Source organism: Girardinichthys multiradiatus, chromosome 19, assembly GCF_021462225.1.
Source record: "Girardinichthys multiradiatus isolate DD_20200921_A chromosome 19, DD_fGirMul_XY1, whole genome shotgun sequence".
Taxonomy (NCBI): Eukaryota; Metazoa; Chordata; class Actinopteri; order Cyprinodontiformes; family Goodeidae; genus Girardinichthys; species Girardinichthys multiradiatus.
This window is the reverse complement of record NC_061811.1, coordinates 17,406,608-17,414,777: the sequence shown is the minus strand read 5'-3', so window position 1 is coordinate 17,414,777 and position 8,170 is coordinate 17,406,608.

Sequence of the window (8,170 nt, the reverse complement as noted above, 5' to 3'; positions counted from 1 at the left end):
AGCTATGGGTTTGTTACAAACTCTTCTGTTAGATGTGGTGCTTTCAGGAAGACCTCCTTCCTTGTCATTTTCCACCTTCCTTATTGTTCCAGCCATGTCTTTTCTATTGCCCTTCTTTCCCATGCCTCATTTTCTGTCTGCCCAAAGTCTTTTCTGATGCCGGAAGAACACACAAGCAAGCAGCAACATGCAGCCTCACATCCACACACCCTCATAAAAGAAGACTAAAAAAGTCAATGAACACCCATTTAAACAGACAATCGCAAACTTGCTGAAGGGTTTCTTATCTTATCAGTGCTGTCGCTGCTCTATCATCCATGGCTCATTCTTTTGCCTGATTGTTCAGTTATTCCTGAAAAGGAAGGGCACCATTTATTCATAAAAGGAAATTTAGAATAAACAAAAGATATATGAAAAAAACCTCTACACATATTTAAAGAAATAAAATTCTGTTTAGTCCTCTTAACTATTCCATCAGCACAGATTGTATTTGGTGTGCATTTTACCATGAAGCCTAAATAAATCCAGGTGGTTTATATATACAGTCTTATTCAAAAAATTAGAATATGTGTTCCGATGAGGCTCGTCTGTCAGATTAAAGATACTTTTTGCAAATAATAACCTTTAAGCAGGTATTAAGCATGCTTTTTATTAAAACTAACCTTTCTGTGTTAAAATGTGTATTGTTCTGATCTTAAAAATCATGTTTGCATTAAGCAGAAAATCATCATAACTAACAGAAATAAAGGCTTGAAAACATCAGTCTTTCTGTAATTAAGCTATATCATGTGTATCACTTTGTGAATTGAGTTACTAAAATAAAACGTTTCAATAGTTTACAAAGTTATTAAATTGATGTGTATTTACAATTGTGATTATAAGAGGGTTAGAGAAAAAGATAGCTAGCACACTAACTTGCACACTTTAAAATAGTATATAGATTTTTCAGATTACTTAAGCTTATTTTTTTTAGCATTAATAAGAAAAAAAAAATTTATTATGTGTTGGCTTTTACAGCAGCGGAACTTTGTGCAAATTATTATAGTAATATTAACTAATTGCAATTTTTGATAAGGGCCATATGGGCAGGTGCACTGGGCGACATTTAAAAGGGAGTGACGGTTGCAAGCAACAGTTGCAAGCAACAGAGAGTTAACGCCTCAGTGTGTTGAGTAGATTTTCCCTGTTTGCTGCTGAGAACAGGGACTCTTGGTTATGTGCTTTGTTCAGGACTGCACTGCCTTTTATACTACCACAGATCCTCAGGCATTTAAATTGTTGGGGGGCAGCAGAGAGAGGAACTCACCCAAGGTGCCATTTACACAAAAAACACCACTAGTAATTGAGCAGAGAACAGCTGTTGTTGCAGCAATCACTTTTAATGAGGACAACAGGCTAACTTCTAATAATAAACGTCTTCACTCATGGCTCCTTCTAAATAAAATGTGAAACTACTTGTACTCTCATGTACACACTTAGATGGGTCCACTCCTAAAGAATTAATGACTTTTCACAATAAAAGTTTGTCAATGAGTTTGCAAACTTGTTGTTGCTTAATTTAGTGGCTTATCAGACCATGATACAAACATTTACACCCCGATTAAGCTCAAGACTTGACATCAGCAACCTTTTTACTACTGTAATGTCCCAAAGTTCAGAGTGACTTAGCTTTTTTATTTATGAATTTACTTTTACAGATGTAAAAAGTTGTGGAAGATTCAAGGAAAATGTAGAATAAGTAATCACTGAATTTAGTAGAAGCTTTAAAATAAACATGCTTAATCCACTTAATATTATCCGGTTGTTCTGCATTTTATAGCATAAAACTGAGCATCTATCAAACCAATATTTACTGGTTAATTACCCAGGTTACCTGCTCATGTAGCATGCCAACTATTCTTTCAAAGCAGCATCACTTTAATAACAGTAATAAGCAGTGCTCCTTTAGTTTTCCCCTCATGGCTGTGGAAGCATATTTTCTTTCATGTAAATTAGACAAAATGTGTAAAATCTACTGGTAGAGTGCTGTAGGAAGGTGGCAATCATGGAGCAACTCTCTCCAAACAGCTGGAGAAAGCTCTGATCACAGCAAATCTTTCTCCCACACTTTATTAAAAGAACTTTAAACTGTAGGAGGGTATGAGGAAAGATTTTGTGATTTTGAAAGCATAATTAAAAAAAACCTTGGTATGCCTTGAAACTGCTTACTGCCCTCTTTCTCTGCTTTGTATTTTAATTTTTTTACATTTAATTATGTTATTATCTACAATAACATGATTAAAAGGCCAGAACGTTTGGGGATATGAATATGTTTTACTGTGAAAACCATTAACTCTGACATTTTGTACATTGCTTCTGCTGTATATAACTGTTGTGACTGCAGTGAATTTACAGTTAAAACCATAACAAAGGTTTACTCTGTCACTATAAAATACTTTGTTTATATCAATGCCTTTTTCTTCTCTTTCTTATCTGATTGCTTCGTAACTGTTTGTGAGGCTGAGCGCCTGTTTTAAAATCACTCAGTCCTAAACATCTACCCAAACAATCAGGAAGTGACAAGAAATGATACAACAAGACAGAGGATATGGGGAAAAATCTTTTAACTGCAACAATTTGCACAACTTCAACAACATAATAATAATAATAATAATAACAGGTGCATATTTTATTCAAGTGATTTATGTGAAATGTTTAGAAAAGGAATCCTTGAAGATTGAAAAAAATGTTCTTTATTTTTCTTTGTATTTAGTTAGACCCTTCATTTTAAAGACTTTGTGAATAAATATATTAAAGTCTTCTTTAAACAATATTTTTGTATAATATTAACAGAGAATTTGCTTATTCATTAGAATTCCTCATAAAATGTTAAACTGCAACAAAATACAAACCGCAATATGGATACAAAGCCAGGTTGAGATTGTTTGAGGCCCTAATAAGAACTTGATTTGGGACCTCTCCAACTACCTTCAGTCACCGCAGTTCAACACATACCCCCATTATGTCATCCATGTTTAAACATCTTCTGCTTAAAACATTTAACATAATCTTAATTATAGAAGGATCTGCACTTTTTTATGCAGCAAGTACATCCCTGGTTCAGATCCCGGGCTTTCTGCATAGAGTTTGCATGTTTTCCTTGTGCATGCGTGGGCTCTGTCTGTCTTCTTTAGGTTTCTCTCACAATACAAAGATATGACTCTCACCCAATCACCACTGAAGATAGTTACCACCCACCCCTACCAGGATGAAGGGCAATGAATGGATGGACGAGATAGATAGATAGATAGATAGATAGATAGATAGATAGATAGATAGATAGATAGATAGATAGATAGATAGATAGATAGATAGATAGATAGATAGATAGATAGATAGATAGATAGATAGATAGATAGATAGATAGATAGATAGATAGATAGATAGATAATTACTGAATTAATCCCAAATTATACAGTTTCAAAGTGGTTGTATCATGCAGAAAAGTAGTGTAAAAAAAAAAAAAGCACTTCCAAGACATTGGAAGACATTTTACAGTGTGGTTCACACAAAGTATTTTAATGATCAACTTTCATTTATAGTATAAAAAGTGACCTTTTTATGTAGCATATATGTGAATATAAAGTATATAATGAATTAGGCTTTACAAACCTGAAAAAAAATATTATTATTTTTCATTCTTAGACATGATAAAGCATTTTTAGAACTTACAGAACATCTTTTAAGACTCCTATTTATAACATGTATTTGATTTTTTTAGAGAGTTCTTCCACTTATTTTGCTCATTTTCTCTCTGTGGGTCCTTTTTCCTTTGTTCGGTATAGCTCTTTCTGCTTTGGCCTGTGCTGCGGCGGCCCCGCTGCTGATGGAAGGGATTGTCTAGTTTTATTAATATGACAGGTGAGCCTGCCCAGCTGCTACCTGAGTGAGTCTCTGTGTGTTTTGTGTGTGTGTGCATGTGGCAAAAAGAAGCAGCTGTCTCATACACGCAAAGCACACAAGGTCTCATTTGAACCCTTTCACGCAGGCTTTAATGCAGCATGTATACTTTTATTTTAACAAACACATGAAATTTAAAGGATGCAATAATGTGAAGTAGATCAACATATTCAGTCAATCCGGTGGAAAAAACTCACAAGCTCTCCACTTCTTTTCCATCATTGCTCTCATATATTACCACTTTGTTTACTTCCTGAGCTGGTGTAATTTTCACTGCCCCCACTGAGACGGCCATAACATCCCTGCTCTTGTATATACACTTTATGATTCGGCTCGTATGTCGAGGTTCAATACATCCATATTGACTCTGGTAATTGAACACAAGGGACACGGGCTGTATTCATAAAAGAGATGGACAGGCATTGCAGTGAATGGAGGGTTATTGGAACAGCCATGAAAACTGTCTGGCACCTTGATCGGCATTGTTTTTGCTTTGAGAGAGGCGTTGGGGTGGATGTCTGTCACTGGCTTCAGTTCAGGCATGACGAAGGCAGAGCAGAGGGGTCTACGACCTGAGCAGAGTTTTTGTTCAGTGGCTTAATGTAGAAAATGAACACACACTGAAATAGTCCAGGCCACCAGGCATGAAAGAATGGATCTTGCAAACTATCCTGCAAACTTTTCACGGTTTGAATGTAATTGGAAAAGTATTAGGTTTAATTATCACATGCACGAATACAGCAAAGTTGACCTTTCACCTATTTTCTCCTATTTCTCCAGGTCACTTAAAAATATCCTTGTCAAACTTTTAAATGTAGAAAAAAATGACTTCTTATTCAAGTATTTAGAAGCCTGATCTCCAAAATATGAATGTGTTTATTAACTGAGTAATTCTACTGCTCAAAAAAAAGTTATGGCTGATATAGGAAAATTATCAGTTTCTCTATTATCAACCATCGAATGATAATTCGATGGTTGATAATAATAATTATATCGAGGCACGTGACGTCCCACCCTGGAGCCAGGCCTGGGGTCGGGACTCGTCGGAGAGCGCCTGGTGGCCGGGTTGCTCCTCGCGGGACCCGGCCGGGCCAAGCCCGAACGAGAGACGCGAGGCCATCCCCCAGTGGGCCCACCACCTGCAGGGGGAACCGTGAGGGACCGGTGCAAAGAGGATTGGGTGGCGGACGAAGGTGGAGACCTCAACGGCCCGATCCCCGGATGCTTAGGCTGGCTCTAGGGACGTGGAATGTCACCTCGCTGGGGGGGAAGGAGCCTGAGCTTGTGCGGGAGGTCGAGAGATATCGACTAGAAATAGTCGGGCTCGCCTCCACGCACAGCGTGGGCTCTGGAACCCATCTCCTTGAGAGGGGTTGGACTCTCTTCTACTCTGGAGTGGCCCACGGGGAGAGGCGGCGGGCTGGTGTGGGTTTGCTTGTTGCCCCCCAGCTCAGCCGTCTCGTGTTGGGGTTTACCCCAGTGGATGAGAGGGTTGTATCCCTGCGCCTTCGGGTTGGGGAGAGGTCTCTGACTATCATTTCAGCCTACGGGCCGAGTGGTAGTGCAGAGTACCCTGCCTTCTTGGCGTCCCTGTCGGGGGTGCTGGAAAGTGCCCCTCCCAGGGACTCCATTATTCTGCTGGGGGACTTCAACGCCCACGTGGGGAACGACAGTGACACCTGGAGAGGCGTGATCGGGAGGAATGGCCTCCCCGATCTGAATCCGAGTGGTGTTTTGTTATTGGACTTCTGTGCTAGTCACGGATTGTCCATAACGAACACCATGTTCAAACATAAGGGTGTCCATCAGTGCACTTGGCACCAGGACACCCTAGGCAGGAGGTCGATGATCGACTTTGTTGTCGTATCATCAGACCTTCGGCCGCATGTTTTGGACACTCGGGTGAAGAGAGGGGCTGAGCTGTCCACTGATCACCACCTGGTGGTGAGTTGGATCCGCTGGAGGAGGAGAAAGCTGGACAGACTCGGCAGGCCCAAGCGCATAGTGAGGGTCTGCTGGGAACGCCTGGCGGAGCCCTCGGCCAGGGATGTATTCAACTTCCACCTCCGGGAGAGCTTCGACCAGATCCCGGGGGATGTTGGAGACATAGAGTCCGAGTGGACCATGTTCTCTGCATCTATTGTCGATGCTGCTGCCCATAGCTGCGGCCGTAAGGTCTGCGGTGCCTGTCGTGGCGGCAATCCCAGAACCCGGTGGTGGACACCGGCAGTAAGGGATGCTGTTAAGCTGAAGAAGGAGTCCTATCGGCTGTGGTTGGCTTGTGGGACTCCTGAGGCGGCTGACGGGTACCGTGAGGCCAAGCGTGCTGCGGCCCGGGCTGTGGCAGAGGCAAAAACTCGGGCCTGGGAAGAGTTCGGTGAGGCCATGGAGAAGGACTACCAGTTGGCCTCGAAGCGATTCTGGCAAACCGTCCGGCGCCTCAGGAGGGGGAAGCAGTGCTTTGCCAACACTGTTTATAGTGGGGGCGGGAGACTGCTGACCTCGACTGAGGACATTATCGGGCGGTGGAAGGAGTACTTCGAGGATCTCCTCAATCCTGCCATCACGCATTCCGTGGTGGAAACAGAGGCTGGGGACTCGGGGTTGGACTCTTTCATCACCCAGGCTGAAGTCACCGAGGTGGTTAAAAAGCTCCGCGGTGGCAAGGCTTCGGGGGTGGATGAGATCCGCCCTGAGTACCTCAAGTGTCTGGATGTTGTAGGGCTGTCATGGTTGACACGCCTCTTCAACATTGCGTGGCGGTCGGGGACAGTGCCTCTGGACTGGCAGACTGGGGTGGTGGTCCCCCTTTATAAGAAGGGGGACCGGAGGGTGTGTTCCAACTACAGGGGGATCACACTCCTCAGCCTCCCTGGTAAGGCCTACGCCAGGGTATTGGAGAGGAGAGTCCGACCGATAGTCGAACCTCGGCTTCAGGAGGAACAGTGTGGTTTTCGTCCCAGCCGTGGAACACTGGACCAGCTCTATACCCTCTACAGGGTGCTCGAGGGTTCATGGGAGTTTGCCCAACCGGTTCACATGTGTTTTGTGGACCTGGAGAAGGCATTCGACTGTGTCCCTCGTGATGCCCTGTGGGGGGTGCTCCAGGAGTATGGAATCGGGGGCCCTTTATTAGGGGCCATCCGGTCCCTGTACGAGCGGAGCAGGAGTTTGGTCCGCATTGCCGGCACTAAGTCGGACCTGTTCCCGGTGCATGTTGGACTCCGGCAGAGCTGCCCTTTGTCACCGGTCCTGTTCATAACTTTTATGGACAGGATTTCTAGCTGCAGCCAAGGGCCGGAGGGGGTCTGGTTTGGGGACCAGTGGATTTCGTCTCTTCTTTTTGCGGATGACGTGGTCCTGCTGGCCCCCTCTAGCCAAGACCTACAGCATGCGCTGTGGCGGTTCGCAGCCGAGTGTGAAGCGGCTGGGATGAGGATCAGCTCCTCCAAGTCCGAGGCCATGGTACTCGACCGGAAAAGGGTGGCTTGTCCTCTTCAGGTTGGAGGGGAGTTCCTGCCTCAAGTGGAGGAGTTTAAGTATCTCGGGGTCTTGTTCACGAGTGAGGGAAGAATGGAGCGGGAGATCGACAGACGGATCGGTGCAGCTGCCACAGTAATGGGGGCACTGTGCCGGTCCATTGTGGTGAAGAGAGAGCTGAGCCGAAAAGCAAAGCTCTCAATTTACCGGTCGGTCTACGTTCCTACCCTCACCTATGGCCATGAACTTTGGGTCATGACCGAAAGAACGAGATCACGGATACAAGCGGCTGAAATGAGCTTCCTCCGTAGGGTGGCCGGGCACTCCCTTAGAGATAGGGTGGGGAGCTCGGCCATCCGGGAGGAGCTCGGAGTAGAGCCGCTGCTCCTCCACATTGAGAGGAGCCAGTTGAGGTGGCTCGGGCATCTATACCGGACGCCTCCTGGACGCCTTCCTCGGGAGGTGTTCCAGGCACGTCCCACCGGGAGGAGGCCCAGGGGACGGCCCAGGACACGCTGGAGGGACTATGTCTCTCGGCTGGCCTGGGAACACCTTGGGCTCCCCCTGGAGGAGCTGGAGCAGGTGTCTGGAGAGAGGGACGTCTGGGCGTCTCTGCTGAGTCTGCTGCCCCCGCGACCCGGTCCTGGATAAGCGGAAGACGACGAACGAACGAACGAACGAATGATAATTCAGAAAGCCTGCTGTTCAGTGGGATGATAATATGTTTAAAACTTTAGATCTGAAAAGATGC